The sequence below is a fragment of the Rhinoderma darwinii genome, assembly GCF_050947455.1.
Source record: "Rhinoderma darwinii isolate aRhiDar2 chromosome 5 unlocalized genomic scaffold, aRhiDar2.hap1 SUPER_5_unloc_42, whole genome shotgun sequence".
Classification (NCBI taxonomy): Eukaryota; Metazoa; Chordata; class Amphibia; order Anura; family Rhinodermatidae; genus Rhinoderma; species Rhinoderma darwinii.
The window spans coordinates 357,829-383,855 of NW_027461801.1; the positions used below are offsets into that span (position 1 = coordinate 357,829).

At 47.7% G+C, this 26,027-nt stretch overlaps 18 non-coding genes across 18 annotated transcripts; all 18 read left to right on the top strand.

Annotated features, from left to right (window-relative positions):
• The first annotated feature begins 380 nt into the window (after window positions 1-380).
• LOC142693166 (U2 spliceosomal RNA) lies at window positions 381-571 on the top strand. The gene has a single exon (XR_012861535.1). It is a non-coding gene; the product is annotated as a U2 spliceosomal RNA (small nuclear RNA).
• A 1,288-nt stretch (window positions 572-1,859) lies between these two features.
• On the top strand, window positions 1,860-2,050 carry LOC142693167 (U2 spliceosomal RNA). Its single transcript, XR_012861536.1, has one exon. It is a non-coding gene; the product is annotated as a U2 spliceosomal RNA (small nuclear RNA).
• A 1,296-nt stretch (window positions 2,051-3,346) lies between these two features.
• On the top strand, window positions 3,347-3,537 carry LOC142693168 (U2 spliceosomal RNA). The gene has a single exon (XR_012861537.1). It is a non-coding gene; the product is annotated as a U2 spliceosomal RNA (small nuclear RNA).
• A 1,292-nt stretch (window positions 3,538-4,829) lies between these two features.
• Window positions 4,830-5,020, top strand: LOC142693170 (U2 spliceosomal RNA). The gene has a single exon (XR_012861538.1). It is a non-coding gene; the product is annotated as a U2 spliceosomal RNA (small nuclear RNA).
• Window positions 5,021-6,294: 1,274 nt separating this feature from the next.
• Window positions 6,295-6,485, top strand: LOC142693172 (U2 spliceosomal RNA). The gene has a single exon (XR_012861540.1). It is a non-coding gene; the product is annotated as a U2 spliceosomal RNA (small nuclear RNA).
• Window positions 6,486-7,777: 1,292 nt separating this feature from the next.
• Window positions 7,778-7,968, top strand: LOC142693173 (U2 spliceosomal RNA). The gene has a single exon (XR_012861541.1). It is a non-coding gene; the product is annotated as a U2 spliceosomal RNA (small nuclear RNA).
• A 1,296-nt stretch (window positions 7,969-9,264) lies between these two features.
• LOC142693214 (U2 spliceosomal RNA) lies at window positions 9,265-9,455 on the top strand. The gene has a single exon (XR_012861578.1). It is a non-coding gene; the product is annotated as a U2 spliceosomal RNA (small nuclear RNA).
• A 1,304-nt stretch (window positions 9,456-10,759) lies between these two features.
• LOC142693174 (U2 spliceosomal RNA) lies at window positions 10,760-10,950 on the top strand. The gene has a single exon (XR_012861542.1). It is a non-coding gene; the product is annotated as a U2 spliceosomal RNA (small nuclear RNA).
• A 1,280-nt stretch (window positions 10,951-12,230) lies between these two features.
• Window positions 12,231-12,421, top strand: LOC142693175 (U2 spliceosomal RNA). The gene has a single exon (XR_012861543.1). It is a non-coding gene; the product is annotated as a U2 spliceosomal RNA (small nuclear RNA).
• Window positions 12,422-13,693: 1,272 nt separating this feature from the next.
• LOC142693176 (U2 spliceosomal RNA) lies at window positions 13,694-13,884 on the top strand. Its single transcript, XR_012861544.1, has one exon. It is a non-coding gene; the product is annotated as a U2 spliceosomal RNA (small nuclear RNA).
• A 1,304-nt stretch (window positions 13,885-15,188) lies between these two features.
• On the top strand, window positions 15,189-15,379 carry LOC142693177 (U2 spliceosomal RNA). The gene has a single exon (XR_012861545.1). It is a non-coding gene; the product is annotated as a U2 spliceosomal RNA (small nuclear RNA).
• Window positions 15,380-16,663: 1,284 nt separating this feature from the next.
• LOC142693178 (U2 spliceosomal RNA) lies at window positions 16,664-16,854 on the top strand. The gene has a single exon (XR_012861546.1). It is a non-coding gene; the product is annotated as a U2 spliceosomal RNA (small nuclear RNA).
• A 1,265-nt stretch (window positions 16,855-18,119) lies between these two features.
• LOC142693179 (U2 spliceosomal RNA) lies at window positions 18,120-18,310 on the top strand. Its single transcript, XR_012861547.1, has one exon. It is a non-coding gene; the product is annotated as a U2 spliceosomal RNA (small nuclear RNA).
• Window positions 18,311-19,582: 1,272 nt separating this feature from the next.
• On the top strand, window positions 19,583-19,773 carry LOC142693181 (U2 spliceosomal RNA). The gene has a single exon (XR_012861548.1). It is a non-coding gene; the product is annotated as a U2 spliceosomal RNA (small nuclear RNA).
• A 1,280-nt stretch (window positions 19,774-21,053) lies between these two features.
• On the top strand, window positions 21,054-21,244 carry LOC142693182 (U2 spliceosomal RNA). Its single transcript, XR_012861549.1, has one exon. It is a non-coding gene; the product is annotated as a U2 spliceosomal RNA (small nuclear RNA).
• A 1,296-nt stretch (window positions 21,245-22,540) lies between these two features.
• LOC142693184 (U2 spliceosomal RNA) lies at window positions 22,541-22,731 on the top strand. Its single transcript, XR_012861551.1, has one exon. It is a non-coding gene; the product is annotated as a U2 spliceosomal RNA (small nuclear RNA).
• Window positions 22,732-24,015: 1,284 nt separating this feature from the next.
• Window positions 24,016-24,206, top strand: LOC142693185 (U2 spliceosomal RNA). The gene has a single exon (XR_012861552.1). It is a non-coding gene; the product is annotated as a U2 spliceosomal RNA (small nuclear RNA).
• A 1,292-nt stretch (window positions 24,207-25,498) lies between these two features.
• LOC142693186 (U2 spliceosomal RNA) lies at window positions 25,499-25,689 on the top strand. Its single transcript, XR_012861553.1, has one exon. It is a non-coding gene; the product is annotated as a U2 spliceosomal RNA (small nuclear RNA).
• The last annotated feature ends 338 nt before the right edge of the window (window positions 25,690-26,027 follow it).

The following is a 26,027-nucleotide window of genomic DNA, read 5'->3' on the forward strand; positions in this document are numbered from 1 at the left end:
CAGTGTTGGTCAGTGCTGCTCAGCAGGCAGCACTGGACTGGACTGGATTACAGCTGATACAAGGTGTGAAGGAACAAGGGGTGGCTGTGGGCATGCACTTGCTGCCGCTGCCAGTGTTTATCTGCATGGCAGCAGGGCATTTGGGCGTTGCCAGGAAGGCGTTTTTATGTAGATTCCTCCTCTTTCAGCACTGCATTGTGGTGCAAGCAAAAGAAGCAAATCCTGTCTGGCTTCCTCTCCGGCCTTTATTCACCTCCCGTGTAGCTGTGGGTGTGTGAGCCTGCAGGGCCCCATGGAATTGCCTAGAAGTAGGCTGAATCGCTGCAAGGGCTGAACAGCAGTATCGGGCAGGCTCGGGCAACGCGCGGCCCGTTCGGGTTATCGCTTCTCGGCCTTTTGGCTAAGATCAAGTGTAGTATCTGTTCTTATCAGTTTAATATCTGATACGTCCCCTATCTGGGGACCATATATTAAATGGATTTTTAGAACAGGGAGATGGAAATAGAGCTTGCTCTGTCCACTCCACGCATTGACCTGGTATTGCAGTATTTCCAGGACCGGTGCACCCTTTCCTTATGTGTTGACTAAAAGCAGATTCCAAAAGTGTTTTTTGTCTTTGCTATTGTTTCTGTCTTTCTGAAGGGATCTCCCCTTTTAATCCCATTATTTCAACACCTGTTGGACAATGCATGAGTGATAATGAGCTCATTGATTAAATGCAATTAATGAATAGATTGCCACCTCTTGTTGTGTGTCGTCTGTGTTTCTGTGTTTCCGGCATTTCACATTGGAACACCTCATTCACCTTCCTTGTCTTCTCTCCGCCCTCCCTTTTAGGTAAGTTAAAGAGCTGCACCTGAGCCAGCCACTGATTGATTGATTGATTGATTGATTGATTGATTGATTGATTGATTGATTGATGCAGCACAACAGTCAAATAGTGGAGTGGAGTAGGGGAACAGCAAACAGCCAATAAAGCAGTCCGCCCGCTCGCCTGCCCGCCACAATGGACCTACCTGTGTACACTAGATGGATGTGATGGAATGTACTGTCGTCCCTACATTTCAAGAAGAAGTAAGAATTGCAGTTGCAACAAAGCCTTGCTTGCCTACAAAGAGAGCAGCAATTTGGATTTGTTACTATGTTACCTAGAAGAATAACAAACTGTGCAAGGATGGAGGTTGTAGGAGCAAGGAGAAGTTGTCTGTAAAGTTGGTGGATGCCTATTTTCCATTTTGCAGTCCCTTGTCTCCCTCTTGTGGCCTCCTGGAGGCAACTAGCTGTGCAAAAAAAAGACAGCCTGGCGGCCGGCTGTTGCAGTGTTGCCCTCTCAGGCAACACTGAGTGACTGACTGAGCCTCACCGTCTTATATAAAGTTCAGACGGAACTTTGCACGTGTCATAGTGGAGCCCTCAGGATTCCAGAGCCAGCTTTCTGACATCATAATGGGGCCTCAGAGATAAAAGCCTGGGCCCAGGCAGTGTTGGTCAGTGCTGCTCAGCAGGCAGCACTGGACTGGACTGGATTACAGCTGATACAAGGTGTGAAGGAACAAGGGGTGGCTGTGGGCATGCACTTGCTGCCGCTGCCAGTGTTTATCTGCATGGCAGCAGGGCATTTGGGCGTTGCCAGGAAGGCGTTTTTATGTAGATTCCTCCTCTTTCAGCACTGCATTGTGGTGCAAGCAAAAGAAGCAAATCCTGTCTGGCTTCCTCTCCGGCCTTTATTCACCTCCCGTGTAGCTGTGAGTGTGTGAGCCTGCAGGGCCCCATGGAATTGCCTAGAAGTAGGCTGAATCGCTGCAAGGGCTGAACAGCAGTATCGGGCAGGCTCGGGCAACGCGCGGCCCGTTCGGGTTATCGCTTCTCGGCCTTTTGGCTAAGATCAAGTGTAGTATCTGTTCTTATCAGTTTAATATCTGATACGTCCCCTATCTGGGGACCATATATTAAATGGATTTTTAGAACAGGGAGATGGAAATAGAGCTTGCTCTGTCCACTCCACGCATTGACCTGGTATTGCAGTATTTCCAGGACCGGTGCACCCTTTCCTTATGTGTTGACTAAAAGCAGATTCCAAAAGTGTTTTTTGTCTTTGCTATTGTTTCTGTCTTTCTGAAGGGATCTCCCCTTTTAATCCCATTATTTCAACACCTGTTGGACAATGCATGAGTGATAATGAGCTCATTGATTAAATGCAATTAATGAATAGATTGCCACCTCTTGTTGTGTGTCGTCTGTGTTTCTGTGTTTCCGGCATTTCACATTGGAACACCTCATTCACCTTCCTTGTCTTCTCTCCGCCCTCCCTTTTAGGTAAGTTAAAGAGCTGCACCTGAGCCAGCCACTGATTGATTGATTGATTGATTGATTGATTGATTGATTGATTGATTGATTGATTGATTGATGCAGCACAACAGTCAAATAGTGGAGTGGAGTAGGGGAACAGCAAACAGCCAATAAAGCAGCCCGCCCGCTCGCCTGCCCGCCACAATGGACCTACCTGTGTACACTAGATGGATGTGATGGAATGTACTGTCGTCCCTACATTTCAAGAAGAAGTAAGAATTGCAGTTGCAACAAAGCCTTGCTTGCCTACAAAGAGAGCAGCAATTTGGATTTGTTACTATGTTACCTAGAAGAATAACAAACTGTGCAAGGATGGAGGTTGTAGGAGCAAGGAGAAGTTGTCTGTAAAGTTGGTGGATGCCTATTTTCCATTTTGCAGTCCCTTGTCTCCCTCTTGTGGCCTCCTGGAGGCAACTAGCTGTGCAAAAAAAAGACAGCCTGGCGGCCGGCTGTTGCAGTGTTGCCCTCTCAGGCAACACTGAGTGACTGACTGAGCCTCACCGTCTTATATAAAGTTCAGACGGAACTTTGCACGTGTCATAGTGGAGCCCTCAGGATTCCAGAGCCAGCTTTCTGACATCATAATGGGGCCTCAGAGATAAAAGCCTGGGCCCAGGCAGTGTTGGTCAGTGCTGCTCAGCAGGCAGCACTGGACTGGACTGGATTACAGCTGATACAAGGTGTGAAGGAACAAGGGGTGGCTGTGGGCATGCACTTGCTGCCGCTGCCAGTGTTTATCTGCATGGCAGCAGGGCATTTGGGCGTTGCCAGGAAGGCGTTTTTATGTAGATTCCTCCTCTTTCAGCACTGCATTGTGGTGCAAGCAAAAGAAGCAAATCCTGTCTGGCTTCCTCTCCGGCCTTTATTCACCTCCCGTGTAGCTGTGAGTGTGTGAGCCTGCAGGGCCCCATGGAATTGCCTAGAAGTAGGCTGAATCGCTGCAAGGGCTGAACAGCAGTATCGGGCAGGCTCGGGCAACGCGCGGCCCGTTCGGGTTATCGCTTCTCGGCCTTTTGGCTAAGATCAAGTGTAGTATCTGTTCTTATCAGTTTAATATCTGATACGTCCCCTATCTGGGGACCATATATTAAATGGATTTTTAGAACAGGGAGATGGAAATAGAGCTTGCTCTGTCCACTCCACGCATTGACCTGGTATTGCAGTATTTCCAGGACCGGTGCACCCTTTCCTTATGTGTTGACTAAAAGCAGATTCCAAAAGTGTTTTTTGTCTTTGCTATTGTTTCTGTCTTTCTGAAGGGATCTCCCCTTTTAATCCCATTATTTCAACACCTGTTGGACAATGCATGAGTGATAATGAGCTCATTGATTAAATGCAATTAATGAATAGATTGCCACCTCTTGTTGTGTGTCGTCTGTGTTTCTGTGTTTCCGGCATTTCACATTGGAACACCTCATTCACCTTCCTTGTCTTCTCTCCGCCCTCCCTTTTAGGTAAGTTAAAGAGCTGCACCTGAGCCAGCCACTGATTGATTGATTGATTGATTGATTGATTGATTGATTGATTGATTGATTGATTGATGCAGCACAACAGTCAAATAGTGGAGTGGAGTAGGGGAACAGCAAACAGCCAATAAAGCAGCCCGCCCGCTCGCCTGCCCGCCACAATGGACCTACCTGTGTACACTAGATGGATGTGATGGAATGTACTGTCGTCCCTACATTTCAAGAAGAAGTAAGAATTGCAGTTGCAACAAAGCCTTGCTTGCCTACAAAGAGAGCAGCAATTTGGATTTGTTACTATGTTACCTAGAAGAATAACAAACTGTGCAAGGATGGAGGTTGTAGGAGCAAGGAGAAGTTGTCTGTAAAGTTGGTGGATGCCTATTTTCCATTTTGCAGTCCCTTGTCTCCCTCTTGTGGCCTCCTGGAGGCAACTAGCTGTGCAAAAAAAAGACAGCCTGGCGGCCGGCTGTTGCAGTGTTGCCCTCTCAGGCAACACTGAGTGACTGACTGAGCCTCACCGTCTTATATAAAGTTCAGACGGAACTTTGCACGTGTCATAGTGGAGCCCTCAGGATTCCAGAGCCAGCTTTCTGACATCATAATGGGGCCTCAGAGATAAAAGCCTGGGCCCAGGCAGTGTTGGTCAGTGCTGCTCAGCAGGCAGCACTGGACTGGACTGGATTACAGCTGATACAAGGTGTGAAGGAACAAGGGGTGGCTGTGGGCATGCACTTGCTGCCGCTGCCAGTGTTTATCTGCATGGCAGCAGGGCATTTGGGCGTTGCCAGGAAGGCGTTTTTATGTAGATTCCTCCTCTTTCAGCACTGCATTGTGGTGCAAGCAAAAGAAGCAAATCCTGTCTGGCTTCCTCTCCGGCCTTTATTCACCTCCCGTGTAGCTGTGAGTGTGTGAGCCTGCAGGGCCCCATGGAATTGCCTAGAAGTAGGCTGAATCGCTGCAAGGGCTGAACAGCAGTATCGGGCAGGCTCGGGCAACGCGCGGCCCGTTCGGGTTATCGCTTCTCGGCCTTTTGGCTAAGATCAAGTGTAGTATCTGTTCTTATCAGTTTAATATCTGATACGTCCCCTATCTGGGGACCATATATTAAATGGATTTTTAGAACAGGGAGATGGAAATAGAGCTTGCTCTGTCCACTCCACGCATTGACCTGGTATTGCAGTATTTCCAGGACCGGTGCACCCTTTCCTTATGTGTTGACTAAAAGCAGATTCCAAAAGTGTTTTTTGTCTTTGCTATTGTTTCTGTCTTTCTGAAGGGATCTCCCCTTTTAATCCCATTATTTCAACACCTGTTGGACAATGCATGAGTGATAATGAGCTCATTGATTAAATGCAATTAATGAATAGATTGCCACCTCTTGTTGTGTGTCGTCTGTGTTTCTGTGTTTCCGGCATTTCACATTGGAACACCTCATTCACCTTCCTTGTCTTCTCTCCGCCCTCCCTTTTAGGTAAGTTAAAGAGCTGCACCTGAGCCAGCCACTGATTGATTGATTGATTGAGTGATTGATTGATTGATTGATTGATTGATTGATTGATTGATTGATTGATGCAGCACAACAGTCAAATAGTGGAGTGGAGTAGGGGAACAGCAAACAGCCAATAAAGCAGCCCGCCCGCTCGCCTGCCCGCCACAATGGACCTACCTGTGTACACTAGATGGATGTGATGGAATGTACTGTCGTCCCTACATTTCAAGAAGAAGTAAGAATTGCAGTTGCAACAAAGCCTTGCTTGCCTACAAAGAGAGCAGCAATTTGGATTTGTTACTATGTTACCTAGAAGAATAACAAACTGTGCAAGGATGGAGGTTGTAGGAGCAAGGAGAAGTTGTCTGTAAAGTTGGTGGATGCCTATTTTCCATTTTGCAGTCCCTTGTCTCCCTCTTGTGGCCTCCTGGAGGCAACTAGCTGTGCAAAAAAAAGACAGCCTGGCGGCCGGCTGTTGCAGTGTTGCCCTCTCAGGCAACACTGAGTGACTGACTGAGCCTCACCGTCTTATATAAAGTTCAGACGGAACTTTGCACGTGTCATAGTGGAGCCCTCAGGATTCCAGAGCCAGCTTTCTGACATCATAATGGGGCCTCAGAGATAAAAGCCTGGGCCCAGGCAGTGTTGGTCAGTGCTGCTCAGCAGGCAGCACTGGACTGGACTGGATTACAGCTGATACAAGGTGTGAAGGAACAAGGGGTGGCTGTGGGCATGCACTTGCTGCCGCTGCCAGTGTTTATCTGCATGGCAGCAGGGCATTTGGGCGTTGCCAGGAAGGCGTTTTTATGTAGATTCCTCCTCTTTCAGCACTGCATTGTGGTGCAAGCAAAAGAAGCAAATCCTGTCTGGCTTCTAGCTGTGAGTGTGTGAGTCTGCAGGGCCCCATGGAATTGCCTAGAAGTAGGCTGAATCGCTGCAAGGGCTGAACATGCAGTATCGGGCTCGGGCAACGCGCGGCCCGTTCGGGTTATCGCTTCTCGGCCTTTTGGCTAAGATCAAGTGTAGTATCTGTTCTTATCAGTTTAATATCTGATACGTCCCCTATCTGGGGACCATATATTAAATGGATTTTTAGAACAGGGAGATGGAAATAGAGCTTGCTCTGTCCACTCCACGCATTGACCTGGTATTGCAGTATTTCCAGGACCGGTGCACCCTTTCCTTATGTGTTGACTAAAAGCAGATTCCAAAAGTGTTTTTTGTCTTTGCTATTGTTTCTGTCTTTCTGAAGGGATCTCCCCTTTTAATCCCATTATTTCAACACCTGTTGGACAATGCATGAGTGATAATGAGCTCATTGATTAAATGCAATTAATGAATAGATTGCCACCTCTTGTTGTGTGTCGTCTGTGTTTCTGTGTTTCCGGCATTTCACATTGGAACACCTCATTCACCTTCCTTGTCTTCTCTCCGCCCTCCCTTTTAGGTAAGTTAAAGAGCTGCACCTGAGCCAGCCACTGATTGATTGATTGATTGATTGATTGATTGATTGATTGATTGATTGATTGATTGATGCAGCACAACAGTCAAATAGTGGAGTGGAGTAGGGGAACAGCAAACAGCCAATAAAGCAGCCCGCCCGCTCGCCTGCCCGCCACAATGGACCTACCTGTGTACACTAGATGGATGTGATGGAATGTACTGTCGTCCCTACATTTCAAGAAGAAGTAAGAATTGCAGTTGCAACAAAGCCTTGCTTGCCTACAAAGAGAGCAGCAATTTGGATTTGTTACTATGTTACCTAGAAGAATAACAAACTGTGCAAGGATGGAGGTTGTAGGAGCAAGGAGAAGTTGTCTGTAAAGTTGGTGGATGCCTATTTTCCATTTTGCAGTCCCTTGTCTCCCTCTTGTGGCCTCCTGGAGGCAACTAGCTGTGCAAAAAAAAGACAGCCTGGCGGCCGGCTGTTGCAGTGTTGCCCTCTCAGGCAACACTGAGTGACTGACTGAGCCTCACCGTCTTATATAAAGTTCAGACGGAACTTTGCACGTGTCATAGTGGAGCCCTCAGGATTCCAGAGCCAGCTTTCTGACATCATAATGGGGCCTCAGAGATAAAAGCCTGGGCCCAGGCAGTGTTGGTCAGTGCTGCTCAGCAGGCAGCACTGGACTGGACTGGATTACAGCTGATACAAGGTGTGAAGGAACAAGGGGTGGCTGTGGGCATGCACTTGCTGCCGCTGCCAGTGTTTATCTGCATGGCAGCAGGGCATTTGGGCGTTGCCAGGAAGGCGTTTTTATGTAGATTCCTCCTCTTTCAGCACTGCATTGTGGTGCAAGCAAAAGAAGCAAATCCTGTCTGGCTTCCTCTCCGGCCTTTATTCACCTCCCGTGTAGCTGTGAGTGTGTGAGCCTGCAGGGCCCCATGGAATTGCCTAGAAGTAGGCTGAATCGCTGCAAGGGCTGAACAGCAGTATCGGGCAGGCTCGGGCAACGCGCGGCCCGTTCGGGTTATCGCTTCTCGGCCTTTTGGCTAAGATCAAGTGTAGTATCTGTTCTTATCAGTTTAATATCTGATACGTCCCCTATCTGGGGACCATATATTAAATGGATTTTTAGAACAGGGAGATGGAAATAGAGCTTGCTCTGTCCACTCCACGCATTGACCTGGTATTGCAGTATTTCCAGGACCGGTGCACCCTTTCCTTATGTGTTGACTAAAAGCAGATTCCAAAAGTGTTTTTTGTCTTTGCTATTGTTTCTGTCTTTCTGAAGGGATCTCCCCTTTTAATCCCATTATTTCAACACCTGTTGGACAATGCATGAGTGATAATGAGCTCATTGATTAAATGCAATTAATGAATAGATTGCCACCTCTTGTTGTGTGTCGTCTGTGTTTCTGTGTTTCCGGCATTTCACATTGGAACACCTCATTCACCTTCCTTGTCTTCTCTCCGCCCTCCCTTTTAGGTAAGTTAAAGAGCTGCACCTGAGCCAGCCACTGATTGATTGATTGATTGATTGATTGATTGATTGATTGATTGATTGATTGATTGATTGATGCAGCACAACAGTCAAATAGTGGAGTGGAGTAGGGGAACAGCAAACAGCCAATAAAGCAGCCCGCCCGCTCGCCTGCCCGCCACAATGGACCTACCTGTGTACACTAGATGGATGTGATGGAATGTACTGTCGTCCCTACATTTCAAGAAGAAGTAAGAATTGCAGTTGCAACAAAGCCTTGCTTGCCTACAAAGAGAGCAGCAATTTGGATTTGTTACTATGTTACCTAGAAGAATAACAAACTGTGCAAGGATGGAGGTTGTAGGAGCAAGGAGAAGTTGTCTGTAAAGTTGGTGGATGCCTATTTTCCATTTTGCAGTCCCTTGTCTCCCTCTTGTGGCCTCCTGGAGGCAACTAGCTGTGCAAAAAAAAGACAGCCTGGCGGCCGGCTGTTGCAGTGTTGCCCTCTCAGGCAACACTGAGTGACTGACTGAGCCTCACCGTCTTATATAAAGTTCAGACGGAACTTTGCACGTGTCATAGTGGAGCCCTCAGGATTCCAGAGCCAGCTTTCTGACATCATAATGGGGCCTCAGAGATAAAAGCCTGGGCCCAGGCAGTGTTGGTCAGTGCTGCTCAGCAGGCAGCACTGGACTGGACTGGATTACAGCTGATACAAGGTGTGAAGGAACAAGGGGTGGCTGTGGGCATGCACTTGCTGCCGCTGCCAGTGTTTATCTGCATGGCAGCAGGGCATTTGGGCGTTGCCAGGAAGGCGTTTTTATGTAGATTCCTCCTCTTTCAGCACTGCATTGTGGTGCAAGCAAAAGAAGCAAATCCTGTCTGGCTTCCTCTCCGGCCTTTATTCACCTCCCGTGTAGCTGTGAGTGTGTGAGCCTGCAGGGCCCCATGGAATTGCCTAGAAGTAGGCTGAATCGCTGCAAGGGCTGAACAGCAGTATCGGGCAGGCTCGGGCAACGCGCGGCCCGTTCGGGTTATCGCTTCTCGGCCTTTTGGCTAAGATCAAGTGTAGTATCTGTTCTTATCAGTTTAATATCTGATACGTCCCCTATCTGGGGACCATATATTAAATGTATTTTTAGAACAGGGAGATGGAAATAGAGCTTGCTCTGTCCACTCCACGCATTGACCTGGTATTGCAGTATTTCCAGGACCGGTGCACCCTTTCCTTATGTGTTGACTAAAAGCAGATTCCAAAAGTGTTTTTTGTCTTTGCTATTGTTTCTGTCTTTCTGAAGGGATCTCCCCTTTTAATCCCATTATTTCAACACCTGTTGGACAATGCATGAGTGATAATGAGCTCATTGATTAAATGCAATTAATGAATAGATTGCCACCTCTTGTTGTGTGTCGTCTGTGTTTCTGTGTTTCCGGCATTTCACATTGGAACACCTCATTCACCTTCCTTGTCTTCTCTCCGCCCTCCCTTTTAGGTAAGTTAAAGAGCTGCACCTGAGCCAGCCACTGATTGATTGATTGATTGATTGATTGATTGATTGATTGATTGATTGATTGATTGATTGATTGATTGATGCAGCACAACAGTCAAATAGTGGAGTGGAGTAGGGGAACAGCAAACAGCCAATAAAGCAGCCCGCCCGCTCGCCTGCCCGCCACAATGGACCTACCTGTGTACACTAGATGGATGTGATGGAATGTACTGTCGTCCCTACATTTCAAGAAGAAGTAAGAATTGCAGTTGCAACAAAGCCTTGCTTGCCTACAAAGAGAGCAGCAATTTGGATTTGTTACTATGTTACCTAGAAGAATAACAAACTGTGCAAGGATGGAGGTTGTAGGAGCAAGGAGAAGTTGTCTGTAAAGTTGGTGGATGCCTATTTTCCATTTTGCAGTCCCTTGTCTCCCTCTTGTGGCCTCCTGGAGGCAACTAGCTGTGCAAAAAAAAGACAGCCTGGCGGCCGGCTGTTGCAGTGTTGCCCTCTCAGGCAACACTGAGTGACTGACTGAGCCTCACCGTCTTATATAAAGTTCAGACGGAACTTTGCACGTGTCATAGTGGAACCCTCAGGATTCCAGAGCCAGCTTTCTGACATCATAATGGGGCCTCAGAGATAAAAGCCTGGGCCCAGGCAGTGTTGGTCAGTGCTGCTCAGCAGGCAGCACTGGACTGGACTGGATTACAGCTGATACAAGGTGTGAAGGAACAAGGGGTGGCTGTGGGCATGCACTTGCTGCCGCTGCCAGTGTTTATCTGCATGGCAGCAGGGCATTTGGGCGTTGCCAGGAAGGCGTTTTTATGTAGATTCCTCCTCTTTCAGCACTGCATTGTGGTGCAAGCAAAAGAAGCAAATCCTGTCTGGCTTCCTCTCCGGCCTTTATTCACCTCCCGTGTAGCTGTGAGTGTGTGAGCCTGCAGGGCCCCATGGAATTGCCTAGAAGTAGGCTGAATCGCTGCAAGGGCTGAACAGCAGTATCGGGCAGGCTCGGGCAACGCGCGGCCCGTTCGGGTTATCGCTTCTCGGCCTTTTGGCTAAGATCAAGTGTAGTATCTGTTCTTATCAGTTTAATATCTGATACGTCCCCTATCTGGGGACCATATATTAAATGGATTTTTAGAACAGGGAGATGGAAATAGAGCTTGCTCTGTCCACTCCACGCATTGACCTGGTATTGCAGTATTTCCAGGACCGGTGCACCCTTTCCTTATGTGTTGACTAAAAGCAGATTCCAAAAGTGTTTTTTGTCTTTGCTATTGTTTCTGTCTTTCTGAAGGGAGATCCCCTTTTAATCCCATTATTTCAACACCTGTTGGACAATGCATGAGTGATAATGAGCTCATTGATTAAATGCAATTAATGAATAGATTGCCACCTCTTGTTGTGTGTCGTCTGTGTTTCTGTGTTTCCGGCATTTCACATTGGAACACCTCATTCACCTTCCTTGTCTTCTCTCCGCCCTCCCTTTTAGGTAAGTTAAAGAGCTGCACCTGAGCCAGCCACTGATTGATTGATTGATTGATTGATTGATTGATTGATTGATTGATGCAGCACAACAGTCAAATAGTGGAGTGGAGTAGGGGAACAGCAAACAGCCAATAAAGCAGCCCGCCCGCTCGCCTGCCCGCCACAATGGACCTACCTGTGTACACTAGATGGATGTGATGGAATGTACTGTCGTCCCTACATTTCAAGAAGAAGTAAGAATTGCAGTTGCAACAAAGCCTTGCTTGCCTACAAAGAGAGCAGCAATTTGGATTTGTTACTATGTTACCTAGAAGAATAACAAACTGTGCAAGGATGGAGGTTGTAGGAGCAAGGAGAAGTTGTCTGTAAAGTTGGTGGATGCCTATTTTCCATTTTGCAGTCCCTTGTCTCCCTCTTGTGGCCTCCTGGAGGCAACTAGCTGTGCAAAAAAAAGACAGCCTGGCGGCCGGCTGTTGCAGTGTTGCCCTCTCAGGCAACACTGAGTGACTGACTGAGCCTCACCGTCTTATATAAAGTTCAGACGGAACTTTGCACGTGTCATAGTGGAGCCCTCAGGATTCCAGAGCCAGCTTTCTGACATCATAATGGGGCCTCAGAGATAAAAGCCTGGGCCCAGGCAGTGTTGGTCAGTGCTGCTCAGCAGGCAGCACTGGACTGGACTGGATTACAGCTGATACAAGGTGTGAAGGAACAAGGGGTGGCTGTGGGCATGCACTTGCTGCCGCTGCCAGTGTTTATCTGCATGGCAGCAGGGCATTTGGGCGTTGCCAGGAAGGCGTTTTTATGTAGATTCCTCCTCTTTCAGCACTGCATTGTGGTGCAAGCAAAAGAAGCAAATCCTGTCTGGCTTCCTCTCCGGCCTTTATTCACCTCCCGTGTAGCTGTGAGTGTGTGAGCCTGCAGGGCCCCATGGAATTGCCTAGAAGTAGGCTGAATCGCTGCAAGGGCTGAACAGCAGTATCGGGCAGGCTCGGGCAACGCGCGGCCCGTTCGGGTTATCGCTTCTCGGCCTTTTGGCTAAGATCAAGTGTAGTATCTGTTCTTATCAGTTTAATATCTGATACGTCCCCTATCTGGGGACCATATATTAAATGGATTTTTAGAACAGGGAGATGGAAATAGAGCTTGCTCTGTCCACTCCACGCATTGACCTGGTATTGCAGTATTTCCAGGACCGGTGCACCCTTTCCTTATGTGTTGACTAAAAGCAGATTCCAAAAGTGTTTTTTGTCTTTGCTATTGTTTCTGTCTTTCTGAAGGGATCTCCCCTTTTAATCCCATTATTTCAACACCTGTTGGACAATGCATGAGTGATAATGAGCTCATTGATTAAATGCAATTAATGAATAGATTGCCACCTCTTGTTGTGTGTCGTCTGTGTTTCTGTGTTTCCGGCATTTCACATTGGAACACCTCATTCACCTTCCTTGTCTTCTCTCCGCCCTCCCTTTTAGGTAAGTTAAAGAGCTGCACCTGAGCCAGCCACTGATTGATTGATTGATTGATTGATTGATTGATTGATGCAGCACAACAGTCAAATAGTGGAGTGGAGTAGGGGAACAGCAAACAGCCAATAAAGCAGCCCGCCCGCTCGCCTGCCCGCCACAATGGACCTACCTGTGTACACTAGATGGATGTGATGGAATGTACTGTCGTCCCTACATTTCAAGAAGAAGTAAGAATTGCAGTTGCAACAAAGCCTTGCTTGCCTACAAAGAGAGCAGCAATTTGGATTTGTTACTATGTTACCTAGAAGAATAACAAACTGTGCAAGGATGGAGGTTGTAGGAGCAAGGAGAAGTTGTCTGTAAAGTTGGTGGATGCCTATTTTCCATTTTGCAGTCCCTTGTCTCCCTCTTGTGGCCTCCTGGAGGCAACTAGCTGTGCAAAAAAAAGACAGCCTGGCGGCCGGCTGTTGCAGTGTTGCCCTCTCAGGCAACACTGAGTGACTGACTGAGCCTCACCGTCTTATATAAAGTTCAGACGGAACTTTGCACGTGTCATAGTGGAGCCCTCAGGATTCCAGAGCCAGCTTTCTGACATCATAATGGGGCCTCAGAGATAAAAGCCTGGGCCCAGGCAGTGTTGGTCAGTGCTGCTCAGCAGGCAGCACTGGACTGGACTGGATTACAGCTGATACAAGGTGTGAAGGAACAAGGGGTGGCTGTGGGCATGCACTTGCTGCCGCTGCCAGTGTTTATCTGCATGGCAGCAGGGCATTTGGGCGTTGCCAGGAAGGCGTTTTTATGTAGATTCCTCCTCTTTCAGCACTGCATTGTGGTGCAAGCAAAAGAAGCAAATCCTGTCTGGCTTCCTCTCCGGCCTTTATTCACCTCCCGTGTAGCTGTGAGTGTGTGAGCCTGCAGGGCCCCATGGAATTGCCTAGAAGTAGGCTGAATCGCTGCAAGGGCTGAACAGCAGTATCGGGCAGGCTCGGGCAACGCGCGGCCCGTTCGGGTTATCGCTTCTCGGCCTTTTGGCTAAGATCAAGTGTAGTATCTGTTCTTATCAGTTTAATATCTGATACGTCCCCTATCTGGGGACCATATATTAAATGGATTTTTAGAACAGGGAGATGGAAATAGAGCTTGCTCTGTCCACTCCACGCATTGACCTGGTATTGCAGTATTTCCAGGACCGGTGCACCCTTTCCTTATGTGTTGACTAAAAGCAGATTCCAAAAGTGTTTTTTGTCTTTGCTATTGTTTCTGTCTTTCTGAAGGGATCTCCCCTTTTAATCCCATTATTTCAACACCTGTTGGACAATGCATGAGTGATAATGAGCTCATTGATTAAATGCAATTAATGAATAGATTGCCACCTCTTGTTGTGTGTCGTCTGTGTTTCTGTGTTTCCGGCATTTCACATTGGAACACCTCATTCACCTTCCTTGTCTTCTCTCCGCCCTCCCTTTTAGGTAAGTTAAAGAGCTGCACCTGAGCCAGCCACTGATTGATTGATTGATTGATTGATTGATTGATTGATTGATTGATTGATTGATTGATTGATTGATTGATGCAGCACAACAGTCAAATAGTGGAGTGGAGTAGGGGAACAGCAAACAGCCAATAAAGCAGCCCGCCCGCTCGCCTGCCCGCCACAATGGACCTACCTGTGTACACTAGATGGATGTGATGGAATGTACTGTCGTCCCTACATTTCAAGAAGAAGTAAGAATTGCAGTTGCAACAAAGCCTTGCTTGCCTACAAAGAGAGCAGCAATTTGGATTTGTTACTATGTTACCTAGAAGAATAACAAACTGTGCAAGGATGGAGGTTGTAGGAGCAAGGAGAAGTTGTCTGTAAAGTTGGTGGATGCCTATTTTCCATTTTGCAGTCCCTTGTCTCCCTCTTGTGGCCTCCTGGAGGCAACTAGCTGTGCAAAAAAAAGACAGCCTGGCGGCCGGCTGTTGCAGTGTTGCCCTCTCAGGCAACACTGAGTGACTGACTGAGCCTCACCGTCTTATATAAAGTTCAGACGGAACTTTGCACGTGTCATAGTGGAGCCCTCAGGATTCCAGAGCCAGCTTTCTGACATCATAATGGGGCCTCAGAGATAAAAGCCTGGGCCCAGGCAGTGTTGGTCAGTGCTGCTCAGCAGGCAGCACTGGACTGGACTGGATTACAGCTGATACAAGGTGTGAAGGAACAAGGGGTGGCTGTGGGCATGCACTTGCTGCCGCTGCCAGTGTTTATCTGCATGGCAGCAGGGCATTTGGGCGTTGCCAGGAAGACGTTTTTATGTAGATTCCTCCTCTTTCAGCACTGCATTGTGGTGCAAGCAAAAGAAGCAAATCCTGTCTGGCTTCCTCTCCGGCCTTTATTCACCTCCCGTGTAGCTGTGAGTGTGTGAGCCTGCAGGGCCCCATGGAATTGCCTAGAAGTAGGCTGAATCGCTGCAAGGGCTGAACAGCAGTATCGGGCAGGCTCGGGCAACGCGCGGCCCGTTCGGGTTATCGCTTCTCGGCCTTTTGGCTAAGATCAAGTGTAGTATCTGTTCTTATCAGTTTAATATCTGATACGTCCCCTATCTGGGGACCATATATTAAATGGATTTTTAGAACAGGGAGATGGAAATAGAGCTTGCTCTGTCCACTCCACGCATTGACCTGGTATTGCAGTATTTCCAGGACCGGTGCACCCTTTCCTTATGTGTTGACTAAAAGCAGATTCCAAAAGTGTTTTTTGTCTTTGCTATTGTTTCTGTCTTTCTGAAGGGATCTCCCCTTTTAATCCCATTATTTCAACACCTGTTGGACAATGCATGAGTGATAATGAGCTCATTGATTAAATGCAATTAATGAATAGATTGCCACCTCTTGTTGTGTGTCGTCTGTGTTTCTGTGTTTCCGGCATTTCACATTGGAACACCTCATTCACCTTCCTTGTCTTCTCTCCGCCCTCCCTTTTAGGTAAGTTAAAGAGCTGCACCTGAGCCAGCCACTGATTGATTGATTGATTGATTGATTGATTGATTGATTGATTGATTGATGCAGCACAACAGTCAAATAGTGGAGTGGAGTAGGGGAACAGCAAACAGCCAATAAAGCAGCCCGCCCGCTCGCCTGCCCGCCACAATGGACCTACCTGTGTACACTAGATGGATGTGATGGAATGTACTGTCGTCCCTACATTTCAAGAAGAAGTAAGAATTGCAGTTGCAACAAAGCCTTGCTTGCCTACAAAGAGAGCAGCAATTTGGATTTGTTACTATGTTACCTAGAAGAATAACAAACTGTGCAAGGATGGAGGTTGTAGGAGCAAGGAGAAGTTGTCTGTAAAGTTGGTGGATGCCTATTTTCCATTTTGCAGTCCCTTGTCTCCCTCTTGTGGCCTCCTGGAGGCAACTAGCTGTGCAAAAAAAAGACAGCCTGGCGGCCGGCTGTTGCAGTGTTGCCCTCTCAGGCAACACTGAGTGACTGACTGAGCCTCACCGTCTTATATAAAGTTCAGACGGAACTTTGCACGTGTCATAGTGGAGCCCTCAGGATTCCAGAGCCAGCTTTCTGACATCATAATGGGGCCTCAGAGATAAAAGCCTGGGCCCAGGCAGTGTTGGTCAGTGCTGCTCAGCAGGCAGCACTGGACTGGACTGGATTACAGCTGATACAAGGTGTGAAGGAACAAGGGGTGGCTGTGGGCATGCACTTGCTGCCGCTGCCAGTGTTTATCTGCATGGCAGCAGGGCATTTGGGCGCTGCCAGGAAGGCGTTTTTATGTAGATTCCTCCTCTTTCAGCACTGCATTGTGGTGCAAGCAAAAGAAGCAAATCCTGTCTGGCTTCCTCTCCGGCCTTTATTCACCTCCCGTGTAGCTGTGAGTGTGTGAGCCTGCAGGGCCCCATGGAATTGCCTAGAAGTAGGCTGAATCGCTGCAAGGGCTGAACAGCAGTATCGGGCAGGCTCGGGCAACGCGCGGCCCGTTCGGGTTATCGCTTCTCGGCCTTTTGGCTAAGATCAAGTGTAGTATCTGTTCTTATCAGTTTAATATCTGATACGTCCCCTATCTGGGGACCATATATTAAATGGATTTTTAGAACAGGGAGATGGAAATAGAGCTTGCTCTGTCCACTCCACGCATTGACCTGGTATTGCAGTATTTCCAGGACCGGTGCACCCTTTCCTTATGTGTTGACTAAAAGCAGATTCCAAAAGTGTTTTTTGTCTTTGCTATTGTTTCTGTCTTTCTGAAGGGATCTCCCCTTTTAATCCCATTATTTCAACACCTGTTGGACAATGCATGAGTGATAATGAGCTCATTGATTAAATGCAATTAATGAATAGATTGCCACCTCTTGTTGTGTGTCGTCTGTGTTTCTGTGTTTCCGGCATTTCACATTGGAACACCTCATTCACCTTCCTTGTCTTCTCTCCGCCCTCCCTTTTAGGTAAGTTAAAGAGCTGCACCTGAGCCAGCCACTGATTGATTGATTGATTGATTGATTGATTGATTGATTGATTGATTGATTGGTTGATGCAGCACAACAGTCAAATAGTGGAGTGGAGTAGGGGAACAGCAAACAGCCAATAAAGCAGCCCGCCCGCTCGCCTGCCCGCCACAATGGACCTACCTGTGTACACTAGATGGATGTGATGGAATGTACTGTCGTCCCTACATTTCAAGAAGAAGTAAGAATTGCAGTTGCAACAAAGCCTTGCTTGCCTACAAAGAGAGCAGCAATTTGGATTTGTTACTATGTTACCTAGAAGAATAACAAACTGTGCAAGGATGGAGGTTGTAGGAGCAAGGAGAAGTTGTCTGTAAAGTTGGTGGATGCCTATTTTCCATTTTGCAGTCCCTTGTCTCCCTCTTGTGGCCTCCTGGAGGCAACTAGCTGTGCAAAAAAAAGACAGCCTGGCGGCCGGCTGTTGCAGTGTTGCCCTCTCAGGCAACACTGAGTGACTGACTGAGCCTCACCGTCTTATATAAAGTTCAGACGGAACTTTGCACGTGTCATAGTGGAGCCCTCAGGATTCCAGAGCCAGCTTTCTGACATCATAATGGGGCCTCAGAGATAAAAGCCTGGGCCCAGGCAGTGTTGGTCAGTGCTGCTCAGCAGGCAGCACTGGACTGGACTGGATTACAGCTGATACAAGGTGTGAAGGAACAATGGGTGGCTGTGGGCATGCACTTGCTGCCGCTGCCAGTGTTTATCTGCATGGCAGCAGGGCATTTGGGCGTTGCCAGGAAGGCGTTTTTATGTAGATTCCTCCTCTTTCAGCACTGCATTGTGGTGCAAGCAAAAGAAGCAAATCCTGTCTGGCTTCTAGCTGTGAGTGTGTGAGCCTGCAGGGCCCCATGGAATTGCCTAGAAGTAGGCTGAATCGCTGCAAGGGCTGAACAGCAGTATCGGGCAGGCTCGGGCAACGCGCGGCCCGTTCGGGTTATCGCTTCTCGGCCTTTTGGCTAAGATCAAGTGTAGTATCTGTTCTTATCAGTTTAATATCTGATACGTCCCCTATCTGGGGACCATATATTAAATGGATTTTTAGAACAGGGAGATGGAAATAGAGCTTGCTCTGTCCACTCCACGCATTGACCTGGTATTGCAGTATTTCCAGGACCGGTGCACCCTTTCCTTATGTGTTGACTAAAAGCAGATTCCAAAAGTGTTTTTTGTCTTTGCTATTGTTTCTGTCTTTCTGAAGGGATCTCCCCTTTTAATCCCATTATTTCAACACCTGTTGGACAATGCATGAGTGATAATGAGCTCATTGATTAAATGCAATTAATGAATAGATTGCCACCTCTTGTTGTGTGTCGTCTGTGTTTCTGTGTTTCCGGCATTTCACATTGGAACACCTCATTCACCTTCCTTGTCTTCTCTCCGCCCTCCCTTTTAGGTAAGTTAAAGAGCTGCACCTGAGCCAGCCACTGATTGATTGATTGATTGATTGATTGATTGATTGATGCAGCACAACAGTCAAATAGTGGAGTGGAGTAGGGGAACAGCAAACAGCCAATAAAGCAGCCCGCCCGCTCGCCTGCCCGCCACAATGGACCTACCTGTGTACACTAGATGGATGTGATGGAATGTACTGTCGTCCCTACATTTCAAGAAGAAGTAAGAATTGCAGTTGCAACAAAGCCTTGCTTGCCTACAAAGAGAGCAGCAATTTGGATTTGTTACTATGTTACCTAGAAGAATAACAAACTGTGCAAGGATGGAGGTTGTAGGAGCAAGGAGAAGTTGTCTGTAAAGTTGGTGGATGCCTATTTTCCATTTTGCAGTCCCTTGTCTCCCTCTTGTGGCCTCCTGGAGGCAACTAGCTGTGCAAAAAAAAGACAGCCTGGCGGCCGGCTGTTGCAGTGTTGCCCTCTCAGGCAACACTGAGTGACTGACTGAGCCTCACCGTCTTATATAAAGTTCAGATGGAACTTTGCACGTGTCATAGTGGAGCCCTCAGGATTCCAGAGCCAGCTTTCTGACATCATAATGGGGCCTCAGAGATAAAAGCCTGGGCCCAGGCAGTGTTGGTCAGTGCTGCTCAGCAGGCAGCACTGGACTGGACTGGATTACAGCTGATACAAGGTGTGAAGGAACAAGGGGTGGCTGTGGGCATGCACTTGCTGCCGCTGCCAGTGTTTATCTGCATGGCAGCAGGGCATTTGGGCGTTGCCAGGAAGGCGTTTTTATGTAGATTCCTCCTCTTTCAGCACTGCATTGTGGTGCAAGCAAAAGAAGCAAATCCTGTCTGGCTTCCTCTCCGGCCTTTATTCACCTCCCGTGTAGCTGTGAGTGTGTGAGCCTGCAGGGCCCCATGGAATTGCCTAGAAGTAGGCTGAATCGCTGCAAGGGCTGAACAGCAGTATCGGGCAGGCTCGGGCAACGCGCGGCCCGTTCGGGTTATCGCTTCTCGGCCTTTTGGCTAAGATCAAGTGTAGTATCTGTTCTTATCAGTTTAATATCTGATACGTCCCCTATCTGGGGACCATATATTAAATGGATTTTTAGAACAGGGAGATGGAAATAGAGCTTGCTCTGTCCACTCCACGCATTGACCTGGTATTGCAGTATTTCCAGGACCGGTGCACCCTTTCCTTATGTGTTGACTAAAAGCAGATTCCAAAAGTGTTTTTTGTCTTTGCTATTGTTTCTGTCTTTCTGAAGGGATCTCCCCTTTTAATCCCATTATTTCAACACCTGTTGGACAATGCATGAGTGATAATGAGCTCATTGATTAAATGCAATTAATGAATAGATTGCCACCTCTTGTTGTGTGTCGTCTGTGTTTCTGTGTTTCCGGCATTTCACATTGGAACACCTCATTCACCTTCCTTGTCTTCTCTCCGCCCTCCCTTTTAGGTAAGTTAAAGAGCTGCACCTGAGCCAGCCACTGATTGATTGATTGATTGATTGATTGATTGATTGATTGATTGATGCAGCACAACAGTCAAATAGTGGAGTGGAGTAGGGGAACAGCAAACAGCCAATAAAGCAGCCCGCCCGCTCGCCTGCCCGCCACAATGGACCTACCTGTGTACACTAGATGGATGTGATGGAATGTACTGTCGTCCCTACATTTCAAGAAGAAGTAAGAATTGCAGTTGCAACAAAGCCTTGCTTGCCTACAAAGAGAGCAGCAATTTGGATTTGTTACTATGTTACCTAGAAGAATAACAAACTGTGCAAGGATGGAGGTTGTAGGAGCAAGGAGAAGTTGTCTGTAAAGTTGGTGGATGCCTATTTTCCATTTTGCAGTCCCTTGTCTCCCTCTTGTGGCCTCCTGGAGGCAACTAGCTGTGCAAAAAAAAGACAGCCTGGCGGCCGGCTGTTGCAGTGTTGCCCTCTCAGGCAACACTGAGTGACTGACTGAGCCTCACCGTCTTATATAAAGTTCAGACGGAACTTTGCACGTGTCATAGTGGAGCCCTCAGGATTCCAGAGCCAGCTTTCTGACATCATAATGGGGCCTCAGAGATAAAAGCCTGGGCCCAGGCAGTGTTGGTCAGTGCTGCTCAGCAGGCAGCACTGGACTGGACTGGATTACAGCTGATACAAGGTGTGAAGGAACAAGGGGTGGCTGTGGGCATGCACTTGCTGCCGCTGCCAGTGTTTATCTGCATGGCAGCAGGGCATTTGGGCGTTGCCAGGAAGGCGTTTTTATGTAGATTCCTCCTCTTTCAGCACTGCATTGTGGTGCAAGCAAAAGAAGCAAATCCTGTCTGGCTTCCTCTCCGGCCTTTATTCACCTCCCGTGTAGCTGTGAGTGTGTGAGCCTGCAGGGCCCCATGGAATTGCCTAGAAGTAGGCTGAATCGCTGCAAGGGCTGAACAGCAGTATTGGGCAGGCTCGGGCAACGCGCGGCCCGTTCGGGTTATCGCTTCTCGGCCTTTTGGCTAAGATCAAGTGTAGTATCTGTTCTTATCAGTTTAATATCTGATACGTCCCCTATCTGGGGACCATATATTAAATGGATTTTTAGAACAGGGAGATGGAAATAGAGCTTGCTCTGTCCACTCCACGCATTGACCTGGTATTGCAGTATTTCCAGGACCGGTGCACCCTTTCCTTATGTGTTGACTAAAAGCAGATTCCAAAAGTGTTTTTTGTCTTTGCTATTGTTTCTGTCTTTCTGAAGGGATCTCCCCTTTTAATCCCATTATTTCAACACCTGTTGGACAATGCATGAGTGATAATGAGCTCATTGATTAAATGCAATTAATGAATAGATTGCCACCTCTTGTTGTGTGTCGTCTGTGTTTCTGTGTTTCCGGCATTTCACATTGGAACACCTCATTCACCTTCCTTGTCTTCTCTCCGCCCTCCCTTTTAGGTAAGTTAAAGAGCTGCACCTGAGCCAGCCACTGATTGATTGATTGATTGATTGATTGATTGATTGATTGATTGATTGATTGATTGATTGATGCAGCACAACAGTCAAATAGTGGAGTGGAGTAGGGGAACAGCAAACAGCCAATAAAGCAGCCCGCCCGCTCGCCTGCCCGCCACAATGGACCTACCTGTGTACACTAGATGGATGTGATGGAATGTACTGTCGTCCCTACATTTCAAGAAGAAGTAAGAATTGCAGTTGCAACAAAGCCTTGCTTGCCTACAAAGAGAGCAGCAATTTGGATTTGTTACTATGTTACCTAGAAGAATAACAAACTGTGCAAGGATGGAGGTTGTAGGAGCAAGGAGAAGTTGTCTGTAAAGTTGGTGGATGCCTATTTTCCATTTTGCAGTCCCTTGTCTCCCTCTTGTGGCCTCCTGGAGGCAACTAGCTGTGCAAAAAAAAGACAGCCTGGCGGCCGGCTGTTGCAGTGTTGCCCTCTCAGGCAACACTGAGTGACTGACTGAGCCTCACCGTCTTATATAAAGTTCAGACGGAACTTTGCACGTGTCATAGTGGAGCCCTCAGGATTCCAGAGCCAGCTTTCTGACATCATAATGGGGCCTCAGAGATAAAAGCCTGGGCCCAGGCAGTGTTGGTCAGTGCTGCTCAGCAGGCAGCACTGGACTGGACTGGATTACAGCTGATACAAGGTGTGAAGGAACAAGGGGTGGCTGTGGGCATGCACTTGCTGCCGCTGCCAGTGTTTATCTGCATGGCAGCAGGGCATTTGGGCGTTGCCAGGAAGGCGTTTTTATGTAGATTCCTCCTCTTTCAGCACTGCATTGTGGTGCAAGCAAAAGAAGCAAATCCTGTCTGGCTTCCTCTCCGGCCTTTATTCACCTCCCGTGTAGCTGTGAGTGTGTGAGCCTGCAGGGCCCCATGGAATTGCCTAGAAGTAGGCTGAATCGCTGCAAGGGCTGAACAGCAGTATCGGGCAGGCTCGGGCAACGCGCGGCCCGTTCGGGTTATCGCTTCTCGGCCTTTTGGCTAAGATCAAGTGTAGTATCTGTTCTTATCAGTTTAATATCTGATACGTCCCCTATCTGGGGACCATATATTAAATGGATTTTTAGAACAGGGAGATGGAAATAGAGCTTGCTCTGTCCACTCCACGCATTGACCTGGTATTGCAGTATTTCCAGGACCGGTGCACCCTTTCCTTATGTGTTGACTAAAAGCAGATTCCAAAAGTGTTTTTTGTCTTTGCTATTGTTTCTGTCTTTCTGAAGGGATCTCCCCTTTTAATCCCATTATTTCAACACCTGTTGGACAATGCATGAGTGATAATGAGCTCATTGATTAAATGCAATTAATGAATAGATTGCCACCTCTTGTTGTGTGTCGTCTGTGTTTCTGTGTTTCCGGCATTTCACATTGGAACACCTCATTCACCTTCCTTGTCTTCTCTCCGCCCTCCCTTTTAGGTAAGTTAAAGAGCTGCACCTGAGCCAGCCACTGATTGATTGATTGATTGATTGATTGATTGATTGATTGATTGATTGATGCAGCACAACAGTCAAATAGTGGAGTGGAGTAGGGGAACAGCAAACAGCCAATAAAGCAGCCCGCCCGCTCGCCTGCCCGCCACAATGGACCTACCTGTGTACACTAGATGGATGTGATGGAATGTACTGTCGTCCCTACATTTCAAGAAGAAGTAAGAATTGCAGTTGCAACAAAGCCTTGCTTGCCTACAAAGAGAGCAGCAATTTGGATTTGTTACTATGTTACCTAGAAGAATAACAAACTGTGCAAGGATGGAGGTTGTAGGAGCAAGGAGAAGTTGTCTGTAAAGTTGGTGGATGCCTATTTTCCATTTTGCAGTCCCTTGTCTCCCTCTTGTGGCCTCCTGGAGGCAACTAGCTGTGCAAAAAAAAGACAGCCTGGCGGCCGGCTGTTGCAGTGTTGCCCTCTCAGGCAACACTGAGTGACTGACTGAGCCTCACCGTCTTATATAAAGTTCAGACGGAACTTTGCACGTGTCATAGTGGAGCCCTCAGGATTCCAGAGCCAGCTTTCTGACATCATAATGGGGCCTCAGAGATAAAAGCCTGGGCCCAGGCAGTGTTGGTCAGTGCTGCTCAGCAGGCAGCACTGGACTGGACTGGATTACAGCTGATACAAGGTGTGAAGGAACAAGGGGTGGCTGTGGGCATGCACTTGCTGCCGCTGCCAGTGTTTATCTGCATGGCAGCAGGGCATTTGGGCGTTGCCAGGAAGGCGTTTTTATGTAGATTCCTCCTCTTTCAGCACTGCATTGTGGTGCAAGCAAAAGAAGCAAATCCTGTCTGGCTTCCTCTCCGGCCTTTATTCACCTCCCGTGTAGCTGTGAGTGTGTGAGCCTGCAGGGCCCCATGGAATTGCCTAGAAGTAGGCTGAATCGCTGCAAGGGCTGAACAGCAGTATCGGGCAGGCTCGGGCAACGCGCGGCCCGTTCGGGTTATCGCTTCTCGGCCTTTTGGCTAAGATCAAGTGTAGTATCTGTTCTTATCAGTTTAATATCTGATACGTCCCCTATCTGGGGACCATATATTAAATGGATTTTTAGAACAGGGAGATGGAAATAGAGCTTGCTCTGTCCACTCCACGCATTGACCTGGTATTGCAGTATTTCCAGGACCGGTGCACCCTTTCCTTATGTGTTGACTAAAAGCAGATTCCAAAAGTGTTTTTTGTCTTTGCTATTGTTTCTGTCTTTCTGAAGGGATCTCCCCTTTTAATCCCATTATTTCAACACCTGTTGGACAATGCATGAGTGATAATGAGCTCATTGATTAAATGCAATTAATGAATAGATTGCCACCTCTTGTTGTGTGTCGTCTGTGTTTCTGTGTTTCCGGCATTTCACATTGGAACACCTCATTCACCTTCCTTGTCTTCTCTCCGCCCTCCCTTTTAGGTAAGTTAAAGAGCTGCACCTGAGCCAGCCACTGATTGATTGATTGATTGATTGATTGATTGATTGATTGATTGATTGATTGATTGATGCAGCACAACAGTCAAATAGTGGAGTGGAGTAGGGGAACAGCAAACAGCCAATAAAGCAGCCCGCCCGCTCGCCTGCCCGCCACAATGGACCTACCTGTGTACACTAGATGGATGTGATGGAATGTACTGTCGTCCCTACATTTCAAGAAGAAGTAAGAATTGCAGTTGCAACAAAGCCTTGCTTGCCTACAAAGAGAGCAGCAATTTGGATTTGTTACTATGTTACCTAGAAGAATAACAAACTGTGCAAGGATGGAGGTTGTAGGAGCAAGGAGAAGTTGTCTGTAAAGTTGGTGGATGCCTATTTTCCATTTTGCAGTCCCTTGTCTCCCTCTTGTGGCCTCCTGGAGGCAACTAGCTGTGCAAAAAAAAGACAGCCTGGCGGCCGGCTGTTGCAGTGTTGCCCTCTCAGGCAACACTGAGTGACTGACTGAGCCTCACCGTCTTATATAAAGTTCAGACGGAACTTTGCACGTGTCATAGTGGAGCCCTCAGGATTCCAGAGCCAGCTTTCTGACATCATAATGGGGCCTCAGAGATAAAACCCTGGGCCCAGGCAGTGTTGGTCAGTGCTGCTCAGCAGGCAGCACTGGACTGGACTGGATTACAGCTGATACAAGGTGTGAAGGAACAAGGGGTGGCTGTGGGCATGCACTTGCTGCCGCTGCCAGTGTTTATCTGCATGGCAGCAGGGCATTTGGGCGTTGCCAGGAAGGCGTTTTTATGTAGATTCCTCCTCTTTCAGCACTGCATTGTGGTGCAAGCAAAATAAGCAAATCCTGTCTGGCTTCCTCTCCGGCCTTTATTCACCTCCCGTGTAGCTGTGAGTGTGTGAGCCTGCAGGGCCCCATGGAATTGCCTAGAAGTAGGCTGAATCGCTGCAAGGGCTGAACAGCAGTATCGGGCAGGCTCGGGCAACGCGCGGCCCGTTCGGGTTATCGCTTCTCGGCCTTTTGGCTAAGATCAAGTGTAGTATCTGTTCTTATCAGTTTAATATCTGATACGTCCCCTATCTGGGGACCATATATTAAATGGATTTTTAGAACAGGGAGATGGAAATAGAGCTTGCTCTGTCCACTCCACGCATTGACCTGGTATTGCAGTATTTCCAGGACCGGTGCACCCTTTCCTTATGTGTTGACTAAAAGCAGATTCCAAAAGTGTTTTTTGTCTTTGCTATTGTTTCTGTCTTTCTGAAGGGATCTCCCCTTTTAATCCCATTATTTCAACACCTGTTGGACAATGCATGAGTGATAATGAGCTCATTGATTAAATGCAATTAATGAATAGATTGCCACCTCTTGTTGTGTGTCGTCTGTGTTTCTGTGTTTCCGGCATTTCACATTGGAACACCTCATTCACCTTCCTTGTCTTCTCTCCGCCCTCCCTTTTAGGTAAGTTAAAGAGCTGCACCTGAGCCAGCCACTGATTGATTGATTGATTGATTGATTGATTGATTGATTGAT